Source organism: Miscanthus floridulus, chromosome 16 (genome assembly GCF_019320115.1).
Source record: "Miscanthus floridulus cultivar M001 chromosome 16, ASM1932011v1, whole genome shotgun sequence".
Lineage (NCBI taxonomy): Eukaryota > Viridiplantae > Streptophyta > Magnoliopsida > Poales > Poaceae > Miscanthus > Miscanthus floridulus.
Window position 1 is genome coordinate 3830359 of NC_089595.1, and position 23831 is coordinate 3854189.

Consider the following 23831-nt stretch of genomic DNA (forward strand, 5'->3'; position numbering starts at 1 on the left):
TGCTCTGTACGATGACAATGTGTTGGAAGGCGAGGCTTGCATCCACACCATCTCCAAGGAGGTCTCCAACGCCGCAGCCGCCACCTCCAAGGAGGTCTCCAACGCCGCTACCACCACCTCCTAAGGAGGTCTCCAACGCCTCCCCCACCCCCGCCTACCAAGAAGCCAAGTACTAGCAAGAGGCCAGCCCCGCAAACGAAGAACCAGTCCCCACCGGCAAAGAAAGCCACCGTGAAACCAAGGGCTATTCCCAAAATAATATCTGAAGAGAAGGAAGAAGTAACTGATGCATATAAAAAAGATATGTCCAGATTCTATGACAAACTTAAAAATGATCAAGAAGCAAGGAGAAACCCTGGAGAAACCAGTACTTCTTCGTAGCTCCAGATATTCTAAGAAAAAAGGTGGCTTCTTACCAGCAACAACAGCGGGAATCTCGTAAGCCAGTCCAAATCAACGTTAACGGACTATGACCGCACTCTCACCAAGTCAATTGAGGCGGCACAGAAAAAGAAGCGGGCAGGGAAAGGAGTTGCACAACTCGGACAACAATCGCACCAATCAGTCCCCCCCGCTAGTTGTTGGTAATGAATATGGTTCGAATTTAGGATTAATGCATCAGGCAAACATACCTTCGGATGTCGATTTGGATCACCTTGGTGAATTTATTGAAGAGACTGGTCTCGACCTTTACCAGATGTTTGGTGATGGAAACATTGAGAGTGCGGCGGAGGTTGATATTTGGAAGAAAAAATTTGTACTAGGCCAGAGTCTATACAACCCTCAAGCCTTAGGTGATCTGGGGACGCAAATGTACCTGCTAAACAAGTGGTACATGCAGGCGTCTACCGGTGGAGACTTCTGCGTTGGTGTCAGAATTAGAGACGAACATTGGTTCCGTGGCGATGATGTTATGTATGTTGACTTTGCAGAATTTCATCAACTATGCCACCTGACCTCTCTGGACAAAGTTATCATTAGCTGCTATTGCCTGTAAGTAATAATTCTTTCGATCTATTATTAAACTCATCATATGTGTGTATATGCATATAAATTATCCTAACAAGTACTATATATATGCAGATTTACAATGACAGAGCACAGAAAGGAAGGCTGCAATGAAATTGGTTTTGTTGATCCCCATATAGTATTCAAAGACCCAGTTACTCCAAAGCCTAATTGGAAGTCTGAGTCAGAGAGTAACCTCATGAACTTCTTAGTGAACCAACACCACAAGAAGGATATACTCTTTCCCTACAACTTCAAGTGAGTGTTAATAATGTCGATCATCCTTAATGGCTCATATGTTGATTCTAGTTAATTAATGAGTGTTATGCGTTATATCCTATAAACACATGCAGCAATCACTAGATATTGATGGACATCGATCTGATGAAAAGTCACTTGATAATCTATGACTCAATGAGAAAACCACAACAAGACTACCAAGATATGATAGATATTATCCAGAGGTAATTTCGGTATCTCTAGCAACTATATATACACACAAACATGATGATTAACTATATCTGATGACGTGACAAATTTTTTATTGGGCAGTGTTTGGAAAACCTTTATTGAGAAGCAACACATGGGAAAATGCAAAGCGCCACTGAATGTAATCCCTTTGAAAGTAAGTCCCCTAAATCGCATCATCTTTATTAATTAAACATATAGCTTTCACCGGATCACCAGATTGGATGATAAATCTTTTTCTCGTAAAGTGGTGTCTGAGGCAGGAACAGGGGAACAACTACTGAGGTTACTATGTTTGCAAGTTTATCAAGGAGGTCTCCCAAAGAACTCCTACAGAGAGACTCAAAGTACGTTAAAAATACACTATATATTCATTTAATTATTATTATTGATTGTGTTACTATGTCTTTATATATATATATATATATATATATATATTAATTTATTTTCCTTTAATTCAAACCTGTAGGCTCGATGGTTGGAGGAAAAGGTCATACGACAAGACCAAATCAAAGCAATTCAAGAGTTTATAGCCGGATTTTTTAATGACCAGGTCATCGATTCCAAGGGCGAATTCTACTTCGACTCAACACTGCCATGGAAGACAAGCTAGAGGATGAGAGGAAACTTGTTATATCACAACAACTGTAATGCAATCTTTTGTAATATATGCACATAAAATAATATAATGTAAAATACACATATGCATGCATGCATGTAAATATATATATGATGCATTAATACGTTCATTGTGCTTGAACCGAAACATACTATACGCGCGTATAAATGTATTATTAGCAGCGTACAATACAACTTCGAAAACCTATTTTGAAAAGAAAACAAAAAAATAAAAAGAAAAAAAAAGAAAAAAGAAACATTTAGTCCCGGTTCGTATTACCAACCGGGACTAAAGGGTGCCGGCCTCGTGGCATGTCAGGAGGCACCTTTAGTCCCGGTTGGTGTTACCCACCGGGACTAAAGTTCCCCCTTTAGTCCCGGTTCCTGATCCGGGACTAAAGGACCCCTTTTAGTCCCAGATGCTTGCTCCTGGGTGGGGAATCGGGACTAGAGGGGGTTCCCCACCGGGAGTAAAGGTCGTCTCTGTACCAGTGCCCTGAACTCCAGCTCCAACCTTCAAAGCATCAACAGGCAATGGCTTCGGCCCTTGTCGTCGACAACACGACGACACGATGCAGCTCATGTCATTCTACTACAATCTTACTCAAAGCATCACACTTTGGCTCGTCTAAAGGTTCCTGCTACAAAAGTACACAGCCTAACAACTGTTCATGACTATCCCGAGTTGTTTTCACGACCCAGATGAGAGCTATCTGGCAACTAAGCCAACTCTCGCCCTACCCCGAGTTGTCCTCACAACACGGATGAGAGCGAAAAAAACGCTCGCCCTATCCCAGGTTGTTCAACCTGGATGAGAGTAAATGAACACTCGCCCTATCCCAGGTTATTCAACCTGGATGAGAGTAAAAGAACACTCGCCCTATCCCAGGTTATTCAACCTGGATGAGAGTAATACATACTCGCCCTATCCTGAGTTATTCAACTCGGATGAGAATAATACATACTCGTCCTATCCTAAGTTATTCAACCTGGATGAGAGTAAATGAATACTCACCCTATCCCAGGTTATTCAACCTGGATGAGAGTAAAAGAACACTCGCCATATCCTAGTTTATTCAACCTAGATGAGAGTGAAACGAACACTCGTCATCAGTTCGACCTCACGATTACTCGGCGTGGCCGGCATGCTGATTCTTCAACTCAGCACGCATCAGAGCCCAGCCCGCGATTTCTCAACAAGATCAACATTATCTCTGGCAACTTGGCAGCCTAGGCAGGATTACACTGCTTTGCTCTTTGACTTCTGATAGGGCTCGATGACCTCGGCAAATATCCAGAATAATATGAGCTTCTAGACAAGATCCTTGTGCTGTATGGTGCTAAGCAGACTACCTGTCCGCATGGAGCAGATACTCGGAATGGACAACCAGCAAGGACAAGTTTTTCAAAAACACACTACTTGATGAAGAAAGCTAACCTCTCAGGAATTGGCAGTGGTATCACAACATATGTTGGCATATATACATGCCTTCCGTCGGCCACAAGCAATCAGAGGAGTGCAAGACGCATCATTATAAATTTAGCAAGTTCTGGAGCTATTTGTATGCATGTATGCATCAATAAACTACAGAGATATGAAACCTAACTGAAGCATCAAACTCCGATTAAATTTGGTGCTTACCAAGCCGGAAGTGAACCTCCGCAAGATGTGCAAGTCATCCGGGCCGCGCGGCACGCAAGTAATCCAACATGCACGTATCACCACTCCATCCAACGTGCAAGATGATGACAAGCTAGCAAGCTTTTGGGGAATTCATGGTACGGGATTCGAGGCTCCAAAGAAACTTGGCGGCGGCACGTAGTCCAAGCGCAGATTCAGACAAGGCTCAAGCATTTATTGATGCGCCCGGGTGCTGCGGGCCTAGCAGCGCACCACGCGCGCACCCAGCTGACGAAGTTCAACCCGGATACAAGCCAAAATGTCCTACTCCTGCACAATCCAGTGAGATGCAAGCGGACACCTCAAATCACGAACTCCAATACAAGATCAACCCCATCCTCAAGACGACATCGTACCTCCACAAGTGTGCATGTCGTGAGACCAAAACAAGCGAACCGTCGAGTACCCACCACCCGAGCCGCAAGCGAGCCGTCGAGTAGCTGTCCAAGCGCGAGCGCCATATCCATCTACTTGGACACTACGCCACTAAGCTCGGGGGCTCGCCATTGCTTCGACTTAGTTGGTTTTACTCTGACTATGCTCGAGGGCTCGGATTCAAGGACGGAAGACCCATTCTACAAACGTACAAACTACTCCTGTATCCCTGAGTATATTCTTCTCAGATCCTAGTGCCGACTACAAGTACTCGGACACAGGCTCGGGGGCTACGAGATACATATCCTCAGCAGATGCTTTCAAAAAAAATGAAAGGAAATTGGAGCAATTTCAAGACAAGACCCTCCAGCTCCTTGTTCCAAATAGCAAGAGGATCGGGGGCTACACCCAGTGGGTGCACACCACTCAAAGATCTCAAGAAGCGCTACATGGTTTCTCTTAAGAAGACACTCGGACGACGCTTGCTTCTACTCGGCAAAACTTAGAGGAGCAAGAAGAGGCTTCCAAGATCAACCATACAGTGCTCGAGGGCTTGTCGGTACATAGTACCCAAGGTACCCCGTAAGGAAGGGAAAAGATCTAGTTCGACTAGGATTCCTCCCATGTAATTCTAATAGTAGTGCTATCCTGTAATCCTACTAGGACTCTACATTGTAAACCGACTAGGACTTTTGCCTCCTGGACTATATAAAGGAGGGCAAGGCTCCCTAGATCAGGAGATGAGACAATAGGAACAGACCTCACGGTCTAAACCCTGTAAACATACCAGAAAAACACGATCATAACAATTAATCCAACGCAAAGGCTAAAGCCGACTGGACGTAAAGGTTATTACTCGACCACGAGGGCCCGAACCAGTATAAATCGACTGTCTCTTGCGTTAACCGTCGAGTTCAGCATACGCCGAAGCCCGAACAACTGTCCCGGGTACCCCGTGGCAGACTATCAGTGTTAAACATCGACATCATCCAAATCTATTCCACATGTATTATGGCAACCGGAAAATGGCATTCTAATGAAAAACGACACTACTGGCAACCATGAAGAAGTAACAGCTTGCATTATTGAAGTATACCAGTATGGTGACTATCGAATAGTTTCTGCTTCTGGTGGCAAAGTCTCGATGTTCGACATGGATACTTTCAAGGAATGTCTTCGGTTGTCTAGAACAATAAGTAATTAATTCCACGCTTGATCTCTCACAAATCATGACTACTTCTGTATAGTAATTTTTATTCAATAGTTACACCATGGCCTTTCTTTGGCTTCACTGATTTCGTGGACTCTCATAGGTCATGTGTACTTTCATGGCACCACCACCAGCAACAACTTTCCTTGCATTCCACCCGCTAGACGATGACATCATAGCTATTGGAATGGACTTTTCAATTCAAATCTACAATTTCTTTTATGGTGAGGTGAGTATTAGATGTGTGTCTGTCATTCCCTATTTGCGTGAATCTCAAAGTCAAAGTATTGGCAAAACTAATTATGCATGGTTCTAACTGGAAGTCACTACTACAGCCAGGGTTTGTAGGGGCGGCTCGGCCAGCCGCTCCTGCCAGGGTGTTTCTACAAATGACCCATTTGTAGGGGCGGTTCCTTGACCGCCTCTACAAATCAATTTATAGGAGCGGTTTGTAGGGCGGCTGGTAATACCAACCGCCTCTACAAAAACAATTTGTAGGAGCGGTTTTAGAACCAGCCGCCCCTATAGTTTCTATTTGCAGGAACGGTTCAGTCTAGAACCGCACCTACGGTATATTTTCCAGCACAAAAATTTAAATATATAATTCAAATCTGACCACAACATGTATACATATATGCATATATAATTCAAATACAAATCTGACCACTACATATATACATATATGCATCCACAAACACAAGAGTATTATATAGACCATCATTAGAAGTCCAATTCACAAGTCCAATTCACAAGTCATAATTCACAAGTCCATCATTACATAGTTATAATTCACAAGTCCAAACCGTTCCACAAGTTAAGGCCAATGTTAAATTGCATACACATTATTATCAACGGCCTAGACCTAGTCTTTCAGTCTCACAAAGGTGTTGGTATTGAGGATTACTACCTAAGTCGGAAGCTAGGTGATGGTAAGTGCCTCTGACGTGTACAATCTGGTCCAATATGAAGTTGCAAAGGTCGCCGACGATCGGGTCCCTTCTCATGCCTTTCTCATCCTTGTACAGCAGTAAATGGCTCTCTCAGTCAAACAATGGAAGCAACAATGGAACAACAGTCCATGCTAGTTCATGCCCATTTTCTCACCATATTTTTGGTTGTTCTAACCTTTTTATAGCAGGCAGCAATGCTAGTGAAGTTTAAACATCTTTTCTGTCACATCTTATGGTGACACTACTACACAAACTTTAATGGAGGCGGACGTTTTTTATTTTCCGCGGCGGGCAAAGCTGTCCGCCGCGGCCTAGAGGCCACGGTAAATCGTGGCTTAACCTGATACAATAAAAGAAACCTGATACAGGTTACCAAAGTACCAAATCTGCAATGTGTAACCTAGCACATGTATGTTGTTTAATTGGACCACTAATCACATCTTTTAAAAAAACAAACTTCACAAAGACCATAGTGATTGAGACAATCAACCTCATCTTTTTCTGTAGTTCACATGGAACATGAATGAAATATAGAGTAAAGTTTGTCCATCTAGCAGAGGGCAAACATTCAGCTAGCTTATTGAAATTATTTAGTAACTGCAGCAATGCTAACTGATGACTCTATTTAAAAGAAAAAAAGGTGAAAGGCTAGTAACACCTCAATACAGTATGCAAATGATAGTACAAATTTGTTAATTTTTTTAGCTAGTAGCACATGTCAATACTATTTTTTCTCATTTACTAAATTCTATAGATTAGAGAGGCTGCCTGTTAGATCTTATCATCATCACACTGACATCAAGCCAAACAAGAACAGTACAGTGTGCCTGCTACATGAATGGCAGATTGGGAAAGCTTGAAACCGATATGCTGCTGGAATTAGATATAGCAATGGGATATGTAAATTGCATAGGAAAGCAATGCCAGACAGAAATTGTGCTTTCAAGAAAAATAGATGTCAACATATCACTGCCATCATATATGAATATTATGATACAGAATCGTCGCAAATCATTACACTATTCTTAGTGAAATGTAAAACTGAAGGTATATCAATTCTGAACACATCATAGTCTATCAAAAAAAAAAGCCCGATGTATTCAATAGGTTGCCATTTTTTCCAACAACAAGCAATCAAAGAGTTGATATGACAGAATTGATAAGTTAGGGTGAGCAAATATATTAGGTCATATTTTTTCAACGACAAGCAATTCTGAAACTTGAACCAAGGATCCATTATTGATATGACAGAATTGATAAGTTGGGGTGAGGACAAGAGTTAATGACTAGGAATCTGGCCAAGATAAGGTGGCATGTATGGGTCTATAAGATAACTTGTCTGAAGCTGTAATATCTGTATGGGTAAATCAAACAACTTCCACCGGGAGATTATTTTAGCAATCAAAGAAACGCAATATTATTCAGTTTATGCAGCACCTGAGAAACCTGATATTAAACAACATACATCTGTATGCTAACTAGTTATTCAGTTTATGCAGCACCTGAGAAAATCATCTCCATGAAAGCATAACAACCTAACTCAGATAGTTTCAGGTATGCCTTCTGGTTGAATGAATCTAATCAAATTCTGAAACTCCCACTTGGGAAGACTGTGGAAATCATCTTCAAGATATTGCACTAAATCACTCATACACATTACTTGTTCTGATAAAACAGAAGACTGCTGCACAACAACAACAAAGGCACACATCTTTTTGAAATTCTTAGCAGGCCACTAAACATGATTGAACAGTAGCTAAAAGACAAAGTACCAGACAAAAACATAAGTAAACCAGTTCTGCAATCAGGGATTCATGGAAAATTCATTCATTAAAACAAAACATACCACTCATTCCAAACAGAGAACAGTCACATTCAGCGACAATGACTCAAGCAGAATAGCACAATGACTGCAGGGAAGCAGAAGGGGTTGAGCTTACCTGCCGGCCGGGGGACAGCAGCCACAGTGCGCGGGCGGGCTGGGGGAGCTGAAACCCTAGCCGTGGGTGTCGAGGTCGGAGACGAGGCAAGTAAGACGGAGGTCACGATGAACAAGTGTGATTTCTTTTTTTAATCCGTAGCTGAAACTTGTAACTAGTCTTTCTGCCTCATACTAACTCCAAATGTGATGGTTCTTTTTCCTAAAATTTTCTAAAATTAAGCTCTATCATTTTAGTCTGGTCATCTATCCATGTGACTAATTTTAAAAAATTAAAATTTTGAATTTCAAAAAATGGCAAATTCAAACCCGATTTTCAAACATTGAATGATTTCAGCTAAAAAGTGATGAATATAAAAGTTAAAGAGCTCATCAAGACCTACAACTTTTACTTTGGTCATTCTTCATTTCACAAAGTGGTAGCAAACATTGATGACAAATTGACATATCTCTCAAAGGTTTTCACACACATACATAAATATATAGTCTCACACACATACACAAAGGTAGTCTCACACACATACATAAATGTATAGTCTCACACACATACATAAATGTAGTCTCACACACATACATAAATGAAGTCTTACAAACACACAGACACTTACACAAACTAGCTAGCCCCCGCCGTAACAACTTTCCCATTGACACCTTTTCGTTCCCATGGCAATATGTCTTTGGGCAGGTTCTTTTCCACAACATCGATCTTCTTACAAAAGTCTATGAATAGCGGCATCTCATCGTAGTTATTGTAAGCTTCAACATCGTCCATGCCATCAACTCCGATAATGTGTTGTTTCCCTGAGGCAACCACGTGCTTTGTCTTCTTCTTCGGGGGGAGGTTACTTTGCGGGTCGGGCAGGCATATAGAAAACTTGTGCGACACGTGAAGCGAGCACCCAAGGGTCATCTTGGTAGCCTACATTCTGGAGGTCCAGGACTCTCAATCCGATCTCATTAAGTTGATGTTGCTTGATCCAGCGGCATCGAAACAGGGCCACATTTATATCCCTTCCATAGTCAAGTTCCCATATATCTTCAATTATGCCAAAGAACTGGATCTTTCGCCCCACTCTGTCGAGAGCCTCTATTCGAACGCCACTGTTTTGGTTCACACATTTACTCTCCTTTGTGTGGGTATAGTATGTGTACCCATTGATGTCATAAGCATTTCAAGATGTCACTTGTCTCGATGGCCCCTCCGTCAACCTACTGATGGTAATATAATCTATGGTTTCTCCGGGCGGTATGTTCTGGTCCTTCAACCATGATGTTAGGCGTTGCTTGTGCTGTTTCATGACCCAATCATTTGAATGACCATTTCTCTCCGCCGTAATGATAGCCATGTGTTCTTCAATGTACGGTTGCATCAGTGTTGTGCTCTGCAAGACACTGTAATGCGCCCGACTCACTTCTTTGTAATCATGGTCGATGAACACTTTTCTACCACTTGTGCCCTTCCCAACTAGCCTACCCTTGTGACGAGAATCGGGATTACCAATCCCTCCCTATACTTTTAGGTACTCTTGACAACACTCGACGACTTCTTCAGTACTGTAACCCTCTATCATGGAGCCCTCTGGGTATGCTCGATTATGCACGTATAGGCTTAGAACCGACATGAAACGCTCGTAGAACCATATTTCATGCAAGTAGCAAGGGTCCAGTGCCTGTATTTGATGAACCATATGAATCATGAGATGTACCATTATATCAAAAAAAGCGAGAGGTAAACACATCTCTAGTTGGTTCTGGGTCTCCACCACGAAATCATGTAGGTCACTCAGCTCTTCCCTGCGAATTGTCTTCTGTAAGATCTTCGAAAAGAAGTAGCACATGTGGGTGATGGCCATCTTCAAGAACTCTGGCTTTATAGCCCTGATTGCAATTGGTAGGAACATTGTCAGCATCACATGACAATCGTGAGCCTTGCAGTGTGTAAATGACAGGTCCTTCATCGACACTAGCTTCTTTAGGTTCGCCGAAAACCTAGTCGGTACTTTGACCCCCCCTCGGGAAAGTGCATATAGCTCTCCTCTCTTCTAGGGTTAGGTTGAAGCTAGCGCGGGCAAAGTGTATTTTCCATTATCCTAAAGTACCGGGTGAAGCTCTGGCACCACTTTTAGCTGCACCATGTCTTTATGTGATTTCAGACCATCCTTTGACTTGCCTATGTCTATCAAGGTAGCCATGAGACTCTCAAAGACATTCTTTTGCACGTGCATCGCATCAATGGCATGGGGGACCTCCAAGTCTGGCCAATAAGGCAGATACTGAAAGAAGATCGATTGTTTCTTAAAAGGTATGCCTTCGATAGGAGGTGTGCTTCTATCTCTGTTCGTTCCATCTGGATTCTTCTTTCCATAGATGACACGTATGTTTTTCATCATTTTGTACACATGTTCTCCATTACGACATCTCTCCGGAGGGGGTTCATTCTCCGGGGTGTTGTCATAGTATCTTAAGTACAATCTGCTGCAGTACTTGTGACCTATCTTTAAGAAGCGCCGATTCCTTAGGTAAACTACCTTCTTGGATCCATCTAGGAACACCCATTTAGTACCATCCAAACAGACTAAGCATCACGTCTTGCCTTTGATCTGTCCAGACAAGGCAAACAACGCGAGGTAATCATTGGTAGTAACAAATATTATTACTCTACATATGAAGTCCTCCTGTCAGAATGCATCGTACATCGGCTCCCCATACCTCCATAGCCTCTCAATTTCTTGCATTAGAGGCTCCAGGAACACGTCTATATCAATGCCTGGTTATTTGGGGCCAGAAATAAGAATAGTGAGGAGAAGGTACTTTCTCTTCTGAGACAAATACGTTGAGATGTTGTACATGGTCAAGATCACAGGCCATGTGCTATGGTCGCTCATTCTCTCATTGAAGGGATTCAATACATCGGTGCTCAAGCCAAACCGTACATTCATTGGGTCCTCACTGAAATCTTTGTGCTTCTCATCGAACACTTGCCACTGACTACAATCGCCCGGGTGTGCAATTTTATCATCATCCACCTTGTGCTCATCATCCCACCATGCCATGAGTGCGGCTTCCTTAGGGTTTAGGAACATACGCCTCAAGCGGTCAGTCACTGGCATGTACCACATTACCAAGGCAGGAATTCTTCTCTGCTTTGCATCATTGCCTAATGGAGTGTCCTCTGGGGGCTGAGATTCTTGCACCGGCTTTTTCATACCCTTCTTATTCCTCTTATTCCCCGTGGATGCTTCGTCCCCACTGTAAAGGTCATTGTTCTTGTACCGGCTGGCCCCACACCGAGGACATTTATCCAGTCTCTTGAACGTTTCTCCACGAAAAAGGATACAATGGTTGGGGCATGCATGGATTTTTTCAACACCCATTGTCAATGGACTTATAACCATCTTCGCTTGGTATGTGTTGGCGGGAACTGAGTTCGGCTATGGGAGCAACCATGACAGGAGACGCAACAGATCATTGAAACCGCAGTCTGACCAGCCGTACTTAGCCTTCAGGATGAGTAGCTCAAGCACAAAACATAGCAGTGTCCAGTGTGTCGGACAACCCTTTTCAACACCATACACAGTTTCCTTCGATGCTTTTTTCACCCTGTCTAGATTTTCTAGACCTTTCTTGCTCTTTAGTAATATTTATGGTCCAAAGGCCCGAAGCATTTCCTCCAAATTGTCACCGTCATCTTCATCCCCCTCACGTGCTTCGCCATCATTGTCGGCACCACCAGCATCATCACCACCTTGTTCATTGCCAAAGTCACCACCTTGTTCATTGCCAAAGTCACGATCCATTTGTGCAGCAAGCTCGTTTGAGAATTGGGACAGGTATTCTAGGGTTTCAGCTTCGTCTTCTTGATCATCGTCGTTGTCATCAACAACCATTGTTTCACCATGATGAATCCACACTGTGTAGTCTGGAACAAATCCTCGTATAATCAGATGTTCTCTGATGGTTGTCACTTCTGAAATGCCATAAGGTTCTTGCAATCTTTGCATGAACAAATAATTGTATCCTTATTCTCTGTCAACGTCGCTGCATGCTTCGCTGCGGCTTCAATAAATTCATCCACCTCTTTACGGAAACCTGCCTTAAACCTTAACGAACCATACATCCAAGAGTTCCTATACTCCATCTTATCAAAACAAAACAACCAAAGAAAATAAATTAAAGGAATCAAATTAATAATTAATTACTCGAGAATAATTGTATATACTTTAGACACACACCATGGTAAAGGATAATTAATTAATTGCCTATTAATGCATAAATATTTTAAAATATATTAATTGGTTAAAATAAACAATTTCAAAGACAACAATTAATATTTTACCCACTACCTTTCATGCCAACTCCATTCCAATTTCATGAAACATAAATTACAAAATAAAAAATAAAAAAAAACCCTAGATCTAGAACTAGATCTACATGAAACATACATGAAACTAAGGTGTAATCTCCACTAAAATCAAGCAAGATCAACTAATAAAGGGTGTAACCTCATTTCTCTAACTAATTTACACTAATAACTTGAAAACTAGGGTCTAATTTGCTTCGTACAAAGCTCAAGCACCATGGAAGAGAGAGAAAAACAAAACTCTAATTACTCACTAACCAACCATTAAAACTTCAAATAAAAGCTTGGAATAGTATTTTCTTACCTTCTACAACCTCTCCACCAAAGTATTTGAAATTAAAACCTCCCCCCTTAGTAGAGCAATTTTTAGGAGGAGTCCAAGGTCAGCTCCCAACCTTTTTTTCGGGTAGAAGAGTGTGTCCCGAGGTGGAAGAATATGGTTGTTGTGCTGTATACGTCGGGTATTTGTAGGGGTGGCGGTGATTTAGCCGCCCCTACAAATGGGAATAGCAAGGGCGGGTGATAATAGCCGCCCCTATAAATCGGACAGTAGGGGCGGCTGGTGAGTGAGCCGCCCCTACAAATCAGCCCATTTGTAGGGGCGGCTCGTGTTACCAGCCGTCCCTACTGTGCAATTTGTAGGGGCGGCTCCTCTGCTGGGGCCCGAGGACGTCCACTGTAGGGGCGCCGCCAACCTCAGCCGCCCCTAAAAAACGGCTCGTTTCTACAAACCGTTTTTCACGTAGTGAGTGTTGTAGTGTACATACCCATCATAAAATAATATATTCTCGTTTCAGACTATATATCCCTCATCTTTTACGTATGTATCAGGATATCATGAGTTTGTAAATGTTGTTTTGCATGTGTTCTTTTCTTTATAACAAATTATGCACTCTTTGCGGACTTTGAGGAGATACCACAGAGGTACACCATCACAAGTTTGTCGTATCTCCAGGCAACATATGAAGAGTAGTAAGGCCTTGTTTGTCCGGCTCTTTCTGGCTTCGTCTTCTTGCTACAGTACAAAGGAGATGGAGATGGAGGAACCACAAAACGTGGCTTCTTCGGGCTCATAATTTATTTCGTCGGGATAGAGAAAAAAAACAGCTACGGTTGCTAGTGCAGAGGAGCCACAAGAAGCTATGCCAAACAAGCATAAAGTACCTTGTGTCATGACTCATAACACCAAAAAAACTTCATAAACCATATGTTGTTTTTTAAAGATCTGGGAATACTTGATGATTATGGATTCTTCCTATGTGGAACATTATGCTTAATGTACTACTTACCATTAGTATATATTTAACATTGACGTGATAAATATCAACTTAATCGAATTGCACAAGCTGAAAATGTGCTCACGGGTCATCAGAAAAAGATAACTGGACTAGCATTTTCAAAATCAAGGAAGGTGCTTGTATCTTCATGTGCTGATGCTCAGGTGTGAATTCCAATATATATCAAAAAAATTGGACTGGCAATTTTTTTGTTTTTTATTAAAGGCATCCTAAGTTAAATGTAAGCTCTGTGCATGTGAGCATGGCTTCAACCCCCAACCCCAATGTTATATTCGTGGCATTTCATATTTTCCTTTACTCCATTTTCTAAAAGATATAAAGATCTATAAATGCAATCTTGATGGCATGAAAATTTATTCATATTATATTTGTTTGTTTCTGAATCATTTTTGCAATGAAATAAAATTAATCTTCAGCTATGCGTTTGGAGCATTGATGGATGGGAGAAGAAGAAATCGAGATACATCCAACCTCCATCTAATGTTTCCAGTACTTTAGCTGGTGATACAATGGTATAGTTTCACTATGATGAAACACATCTTTTAGTAGTTCATGAGAGCCAGTTGGTGATCTATGATTGGCAACTAGAATGCATGTGCTCGGTAAGTCATTTACAACATTTTCATAAAAATATATTTTCTCTTACTTGCCATATGCAGTCTTGACTAACATATTACATGTTTTACATCATGCCTGTAGAATGCCTCTAATCTTAGCGATGCATTGCAATAAACATGTTACACACTGATATTTGACCTTCCATAACTTGATAATGCAGTGGTTCCCAAGAGATGCACTCCTTGCTCCAATTTCGAGTGCAGTATACTCACTTGGTTGTTTGTTGGTCTATGCTGGATTTCGTGATGGTGCAATTGGAATATTCGAGGCAGAATCTCTTAAGTTGCAGTGCAGGATAGCACCCTCTGCCTACATACCATCTTCAATATCCAGGTATGTGGAGTTTCAAGCAGTTCCTATTTTTTGTTTGTGAGTGGTAGTTCACACCCTACCCAGCTCGCTCAAGTTGCTGTGGTTTGTGTGCGGCTCTGCAAAAAAATTCTGCTAACCATTACCAACATCTTGTTTCTGTTACCTCTCTTGTTTACAGCCGTGGTGAAACTGTCTATCCCACAGTTGTCACTACGCATCCGTGGAAGCCAAACCAGGTTGCAGTGGGCACGAGCGATGGTGCAGTTCTTGTGCTGGAGCCGTTGGATACAGAAGACGTACAAGTGGGGAGCAACGCCTCCTCAGAACAGTGTCCACCTAGTGATGTCAGCAACAGCGGTGGTCACAGCCAAGTACTTGACGTGTGATCGGGCGACGAGGTGACATGGCAATGCTTGCTTGGCATACAATGACAGATTCAATTAAATATTCGGCTTTGGCTGCTAGATATATATTTAGTCAAATGGGACTGGTGGTTTATGCACCAATCCAGTTGCGTGTATACCATCTATCGCTAGATGTCATCGAGATCTATATATACTAGTGTTTTCAAGTTGTCGAGGACTTACTTATTTGTAATAAATAAATATGCATGTTGCTAGTGGTTGAGACATTTCCCTCCCCCATCTCTCTTCTTCTTTATTCATAAAAAAACCATAACTGTATGGTGGATAATGTATTCTCTTATTTGTAAGTCAATCTGGCTCCAATTTTGAACTGCAATACTCTTGCTTGGTGAATGATGTGAGATTTTGACATGCTTGTTAAAAATTCGTTCCAAGTGGGGGAAATTGTCCTTGGATAAAATAGTATAGAGCATATATATGCTGTTTTGTTAAAAAAAATTATGAGAAAAACATTCAAGTAAAAAGTCACAAAGGGAAATGCACAATAATGTCAAAATCCTTTTTTTTTATTCAGTCCTCTACTATCGTCCTTCATGAGTAGTCATCAATCTTCATAGTTTGAAGTTGATTCATACCTAAAGTTGGAGAGAAATGAGTGCCCTTCTAAACATTTGGAGCCTGTCAAGAAAAAAGAATACTAGCAGGGTCACAGAGAACGTTCAGTGTTACGTGTTTGGAACAGGAAGAAATTCCATAAATACGACAGGTGTTTCCTGTTTTCGCTCAAAACAAATGGGAATAACGCAATTTCAAACACTTCACCATTCACACATCCTTTCCTTCCTCAATGCAAATAATATATCAGTAATGAATATACAACAACAATGTATTAGTTTCAACAAAGGCCCCACGGCGAAAATCAACCCACTGATATCTGCAAACAGTTCCAGTTTCTCCTCGTACAAAATGGGGAAAAGAAAAGAAAGGCAAAGTGGGCAAGCCATACATCCACCAAAAAAACACACCCAAGCAGCCCCACTGTAAAAAAAGACTATTACCAAACTGGTTATCAACCCTGACAAATCCAAAGTGTCCGGATGATATCAACCAGGACCACGCACCGACATCAGCCCAGCCCTAAGCCACTCCCACGTGTCTTCTTTCACCGCCTTGCGATGATCTAGCATTTCTGGAGCACACGGGAGAAAAAACACTAATAGACCACAGTTGAGCTCCAAACGATCAGATTTCCAAGCAAAAGGCCAGAGCCATTGCTGGTCATACTATCTAGAGGGTTTCTTGCGGCTAAGAATCTCTTGCTCTTTGAGGCGGTGCTGGAACCGTGCCAAGCGTGCTTGGAGGCTGACCAAGCCCGCAGCCTTGCGTGACAGCAGAAAGCTCAGTTGGGTCACATAGTTGTCAATCAGGCTACCTGGTTGATCAACCTCTGCCAAAAGGTTCATCTCCTGAGACAAATAAAACATATGTTTAACAGTAGTATTAACCAGTGACCTTACAGAACAAACAAGGAAGTTAAAGCAAATAGACAGCTTAACATTAATTCACAAAATATATGGTCCTCATGATAACTCGACATATATCTGAATATATGTGTACTAGCTAATCACATTTCTTCCTAGGAACACACTAATATCATTATAACAAGGCATAATATGATTAGAAGAATCTACAAGGTGTGGTTTGGCCATTGATTCTCTTACAATATAATATCAATTACTACAAAACTATGTTACTAAAAGATCTGTGAAATACACCTCCATCCCAAAAAGGATGCAATTCTAGGTCTGGTCAAAGTAAAACTATCTTAAGTTTGTCAGAGTTTATAGAAAATATTACCAATATGTATGACTCCAAATAGATATACCATAAAAATATATTTTATGATGGTTCTAATGATACTTATTTATATGATAACATTAGCATCTCTTTATATAAATTTGGTCAAACTTCAAATCGTTTGACTTAGCACTATTCGCATCCTTTTTGGGATGGAGTACAAATCTATTGGTTTATCATTTTGTCCACTAAAAAAGTAAACGTAGATAGATTTTAACTAATTGATGGTCAAAGCTTACAGTGACTGGCTTTTTTCGAATTCTAATTCAGCCTACAGTCTGAAATGGAGGTAGTAGCATACAGTGAGATGACTTATAGTTATTGTATACAGCTGTCAATCTAAGAACATGATCATGGACATTATTAAGTATATTAAGACTTACTTCCCGCACGATCTCCATAGTATTCTCGATTTCCTTCCTGTGAGCTGCTATGAGGGCCTCCTCTTCCTAACATACAAAAGAAAGCTTAGCACCACAGCTTGATGCAGGATAAATAACACAGCAGTTTCATGAATTGGTATTCATGAATTGTTCTTTACCTCAAGAATTGCATCAATTTCTACATCATCACAAGAACTTTCCTTTTCAGATTGCCTTGATGAAGCTGAAGCAGATGCTGGCCTTTGCTGCTGTTGCTGCTGCTTTGCCTGCTGCATCTTATACCCAACCCGACCTGTGTCAGGAACATTATCCTTTTTCGTGTAGTTGCTCTGCCTATCAGATTTGTCTTCTCTAGAAGCCTTTCTCCGAGGAGGTGAGACTTTTGTGACTTTCTCCTCCTCCTGTGTATTTGCTGAATTCTGAACCAACTGTGCCTTACTAGTATAAGCCGTTTGGCTGGATTTCAAATCATACCTCTCCCTGTCATTACCAGATGCTGCACCGTTCTCTTCTCTCCCTCTATTAGAATAACTTGGAATCATACTAAAGGAATTTCTGTCAGGCTCTGCAGAAGCGTTGGAGACAAAATTTTCAATGCCCTTCCGGTAGGTATCAACTGGTCTCTTATCTTGAATCTGACTAGGAACTTCTTCAGCTTCAGCAGGCAATGGATATGATGGAGCTGACGAAGACTCCCGGCTAGAAGTGGTAGTTGGTCCTGTGGACTGCTCTTTTCTTGTGTTTCCACCCTTGGAAAGACTTTTAACCCTGTTATTATTATTTAATTCAATTTAATGACAGGAAGCATTTTTGAAACAAACAAATCACGTATATCACTTGAATATATAGCATTGTTACCTATCTGCGTATCTCAAGGTATTTAGTGTGTGTTCACATGAACCTGCGTTTGGAGAAATGCAAGAAATCATCACTGTCCTAGAGTTACCAACAAATGAGTCACGAAGAACCTCTGTAAGCTTGCTTCCTCTGAAAGGAATGTGTATCTGATCATTATCAAGAGCTCGAATGCATTCCTTAAGAGCTAACAGACTTTTATTTATCTCTGCTCCCTCAATCCTGATATATGATAACAAGTTGATGGTAAAAATAAGTGAGATGGTAAAGGAGCTTGAGAAGTCAACAAAGCGGTGCAAATATATAGAGACATTAGCAACACACCTTGTCTGTCTATCATTGTCAGTAGTATCAGCACCACGCTCACTTCCAGCAAGATCAATAAATGATATTTTCCCCACAGCCTTTGTATTTTTAGCTTCATTAGCATCACGATCTCTCTGTCTCCTGGTATCTTTTACAATGATATGCTTCTTGACAGCCAGTTGCAGAATAGCATGTGACCTTGATGATTCCTCATTGGCCCCTGTTGAACCTGTGCTCCTGGCTGCATTTCCTCTTTCAATATATTCCTTGACGATCTGGACGTCAGAAACCTCAAATTCCTGTAGACCAACAATGCAAACTTGTTTCTTGCCATCTTCCCTCATTAGTAGTTGCCTATAAAACAAAGGATAGAAAAATTTCAGTTCAGGTAGTATACTTTGGACATAACAACCCAAGAACAATTTTTAGGCCCATATTTCAAACAATAAGTTGAATCTTCAAAACCCAAAAGGAAGTGTCATTGTTTCAGACATAAATATTTCTTTTCGGTAATTGATGAAAAATGTAAGTTATATCAACGAGAACTTTAACAGTGTTTCATAAATCTACAATACTGCTGTTTAAAAAAAAAAACATCAAGTGGCATTTCAGCCTAACATCTGAAAACATGGATTTCTAATCCAAACAAATAATGGCTCAAGGCTAACAATAGACTATGTATAGATGAAGAATAGATACTTTGAAGTAGAGAACATGCTTCAACACTCGCACCAGTGATCATGAATAAGAGCGACAATCACACATGCACAAGTTCACCCACACACAACCAGGAAGAGGGAAAAAGACAATGTGACTCGTATTCAATACATCAAAATCACGAAGGTAGAAAGGTATGCCATTTTTAAATATTTACGTAGGTCATGTAACCTGAAAAATACAAGAAAATCCAAAAACTAACCTTCTGTCAGATAGAAGATCGAAGAGTTTCCCACCATATATTTCGAAATAACTAAGCCACAACTTAAAATTCTGATTCCGATAGACAGGTTGGTGCAGTAGACGAACCATGTCTTGTGCAGCTCTCAGAGGCAGAGGCTGCATTGTGTATGTCTTGCCACTGCCTGTTCACGAATTAGATAGATGGTAGGTCAACAGAAACTATTAGAAACCACAACGCAATTATGCACAAAAGATATATATTGATAACCCTGTAATAACAGAATGTACTATCTAACCTGTTTGTCCATAAGCAAAACATGTTGCTTTTGTTCTCTGAAATATAATTGGGATTATGGGCTCAACTGTTTCACGGTAAACCTGCCCAGAAAATTCCATAAGGTTAACTGTAAGTTCGTTTTGAGCGTACACCCTCCTGCTTGTTCAAGAAAAAAAAACAGATAAAAAAGAGCAACACCTCATCATTGGAAACATGTTCATCGAGGACAGCATCGAAACAAAATTCATGCTTCTCCACATAGGCTGTCAGATCCACCTTCCAGTGGAAAGAATATGTTAGCAGACAGCATAAAAGTAGGAAAGAAGGGTCCGAAGAAGTACCTGTGAAATCTTAAGTTATGAATTCACGTTTATCCTACAGCATTTCAGAATTATTTTAGAATTGTTTTGGAAAATGTATATATAGCTGATAAGTAAAGGAAAACGAGCAGCATTTCAGTTAGTTTCGATGCCTTTTTTTCGCAATAACGTTCTAAAGGATTACTTTAAGCACTGCAGGTTCACTGCATAGGTTCATTAATAAGCTCAGGAATGTGTAGCAGCAATGTTAAACCCAACATGCTAGTCAACAAGAGACATTAAGTTATCATTAAATTAGAACATAATAAATCAAAATGGTGGCAATCTATTCCTGCACATTCCAAGGAACAGGCACGCCCCAACACAAATATATACACACACCACTGGAAAGCTACATGCCTACTTAGTACCCATCTGGTAGCTATCTAGCACGGTAGGCATGGAATAGTATCAGCATTCCAGGTTTGATACATAGTTAATATGACTGGCAGCAAGTAACTCTAATGAAGTATACAACCATAAAAGAGTTAAAGGAGTATCTCTAGCGATGTTGACCATCTAATGCATCAAATAGACATTTAAGTGTAAAATGGTTGATTTCCATAACCATGAAAAGAAACCAAACAAATGGTTGTAGCTTTATATAAGCACAACAAAACTTCCTGAAGATGAGTCATAGATACCTTCAGCTTAGGCTCGTAGACTGTCAAACATGATGAATCATGCACAGTTATGATGTCTTCTTCCTTTCGAGATAGCTCCTTTCTGTTCAAAGGTCTTTTCCTTACCTGAAAATGTGAAGAACTAAGTCAGGTATGTCAAGTATTAACCAGATTGAAGCATATCACTTACTTGAACAAGATTAACATACCACTACTTTAATCTTTGCTACATTATTTTCTCTAGCAGTGCTCTCTTTTTCACTGGTCACCACACCATAATTATCTACTGGGACTTGCTGACTCCCTGATATCACATCCTCATCATCATCATCAATATCCTTTGGCATAAAAGGCGACGGCTCAAATGGTTCAGATGCTACATCCTGCCGACAGAAAAATAATAAGCTTAAAGTAAACTGAATGAAGCCACTTCACGAATCAATACGAAGTACTGTTTTCGCGCATAGATCGTGCAATCGTGAATGTTTACAAGGCATACCTCAGATAGAAGCTCAGTATCATCCATAGCATGAAGGTCTAGAAGTCCAGCACCAAGTTCCCCTCTAAGTTCGGGTGAATAAAACCCCTCCACAGGGTTCCCACCACCAAAGCTCTGAACCGTTGGTGTGTAAGGCTCAGACATTGATGTTGGTGCAGAGTCTCCGTTAAAATTTAGTCCTCTTAGAAGCGTATAAAGCCTCTGCTTTTCTTCAATCGACTCTGGCCCATAGCCCTATGAAACAATAACAGTTATGATGATCATCATTTATGCAATTGCACATGTTATGAGAGTATGCATATGTAAACGTCCTATCACTAGGAAAAGCATAATACTTTTATGTAGTGGCATGCAATACTTGAAGGAAACAGTGTTAGAAGAAAACAGGAGAATTTATTATTTCATTACATCACACGTAACAAACAAGGACTAAATAAGGCACCTTAGACATATGCATATGTGCTGAAAGTTAGTTTCTAGTTTTAACTTGGTGCTCCTTGTCAACGCAACTACACAAGAATCATACTAGATTCAAGTTAGTTGGGTTTCCTGGATGCCTCAACTTTCAACAAAAGACAAAATGATATTCGATGTGATCATGCATGGTTGGTCACAATAGGCCCATGATCATTTCTTGCTGCAGTCGGTACAAGTTGCCTTTTATCTGAACCATGCTATTTCTAATTTCTAATATAACAAACAATAAACACATGAACTAAATCATCTCTTACAGATTTTGTCAGACTATTTTGCTGATAGAAGTATGGTATTCAAAGGCATTCCAAAAGAAATGGTAATCAACAATCAAAATACCACCTAAAGGAATCATAAAGAAGAAAAAATAAGTCCTTGATGCCATTTTAACGGTTCTCTTTCCAAATTCCATTTTAAAATACAGAAAAGTTTACACAATGGATAAAGATGTTTGTAATCACAGATGGCTATCAGTTAGACAATGTGGGTTTGCCCGTGAATTAATGGGTAGGGCATTTCATAGAGCTCATCACACTCCTCGATTAATGGGTTTGCCCTGTTCGCTTGAGCTACTTTTCAGCCATGTAACAGTGTTTTCCTCTCATAACATTTCAGCATGAGTCTGTCTATTATACAACCATGTGTTTTATACGATTCCAACACATGAATTTTTTTGCACCATAAGATTAAGATCCAATAGCCTTCATCCTTCTTCTACCTCTAGTCTTCTTCTACCTTAAGACAATTACAAGATCATAGATCCACATATCACAAATCACATATCACAGAAAACAATTTTTTTTTATGGAAGGACAAAATACAGAGGTGCTGCTGGTGTACTGCTGGTGTCGCGTCATGTACAGAGGGGTTGGTTCCACTTGGTGCTGCTGCCGTTGCGTGCCGCGTGCGCGGCTGGTGCTGCGCTGCCGCCGTGCAGGTGCTGGTGCTGCGCTGCTGGCTGCTGGTGCTGCGCTGCCCACACGACAGTCGAGGCGCAGAAAGCGAAAGCGCGCTGCCGCGTGCGTTTCTTTGTGCAAAAAATTCATGTGTTTTTTCATGTTAAAACACATGTGTGTTGTATAGCATTTCTGTTCAGGCATAAGCATCAGCATAAGCCAAATTTCAGCATAATTGTAGATTCTAATATGCTGACGCAGCCTGACGACACAAACCAGTTACTCATAAAGCCAAGCTGAACCCGATCGATTCCGTGCAAAGCAACAAACCCTAAAGCGAATCGCGGGATTCCGGCGCCTCATATCAACAGCAACCCGATCCGGAACACGCGGCGCTGGAACGCGCAGAAGACGGCCACCTTCGCGATCCGCATTCCAACAGCTAGATCACGCACTCATCTCCCGACAGAGAGAGAGAGGGCCAGGGGAACCTCACCTGCATGAGCAGGCTGGACAGCATGCTCCCCGCGCCAGCGCCGCCAAGCCCAGCAGGCATCCCAGCGCGGTAGTCGGCGGCGCCGCCAGCGGCGGAGGAGGCCGCGGCGAGGTGCTGCAGCCCCGCGGACTGCAGCCAGCGCGCCATGACGGCGTCGCCCGAGTCGCCGCCCATCGCGGCCTGCGCACCGGAGGAGGCGGCTCCGGGCGGCCCCGCGGCGGCGGCGGCAGCGGAGCCCGCGCCGCCGCCGGCGAGGCGCTGCGACCTCCGCTGGGGCGCCAACTTGGCGGCTCGGGGGGTGGGGCGGGCGAGCGGGATCACGTGCGTCGTCCCGGGGCGGCGGCGGCGGATCCCAGATCTGCGCGAGCGGGGGGGTCGGCAATGCGGGAGGCGCCGGATTTGAGGGGCGAATTGGGAATGGGAATTCGGGGGAGGAAGAAGAGAGTTGGGGGGGCCTATGCCTATGGGGTGACTGGCTGGCTGTCTTCGGCTTTTTATTTCTTTTTTTTTTCCGCTCCAAAAAAGTGATTAAAGGAGTGGCAAAAGGTGGCTGCAAATTGGAGTTCCTGAACGGAGTTTCCTTTCTGGTTTTTCAATTTTTTCGCGAGCGAAGAAAAAGGGCGTTGCTTTGTTTCGAATTCTAGAGAATTTTGTGTTTGAAAAGGACTTGTTTGTTTTTTTTGGTGGGGAGAAGAGAAGGACTT

The 23831-nt window shown here is 41.7% G+C and overlaps 3 pseudogenes; 1 reads left to right on the top strand and 2 right to left on the bottom strand.

The window, feature by feature from the left end:
* LOC136510167 (toMV resistance protein Tm-2(2)-like) overlaps window positions 1-15223 on the top strand; it is a 35829-nt pseudogene extending 20606 nt beyond the window's left edge.
* LOC136514219 (uncharacterized) lies at window positions 9236-12366 on the bottom strand (annotated as a pseudogene).
* A 790-nt stretch (window positions 15224-16013) lies between the features above and the next one.
* LOC136511699 (kinesin-like protein KIN-13A) lies at window positions 16014-23573 on the bottom strand (annotated as a pseudogene).
* Window positions 23574-23831: the final 258 nt, after the last annotated feature.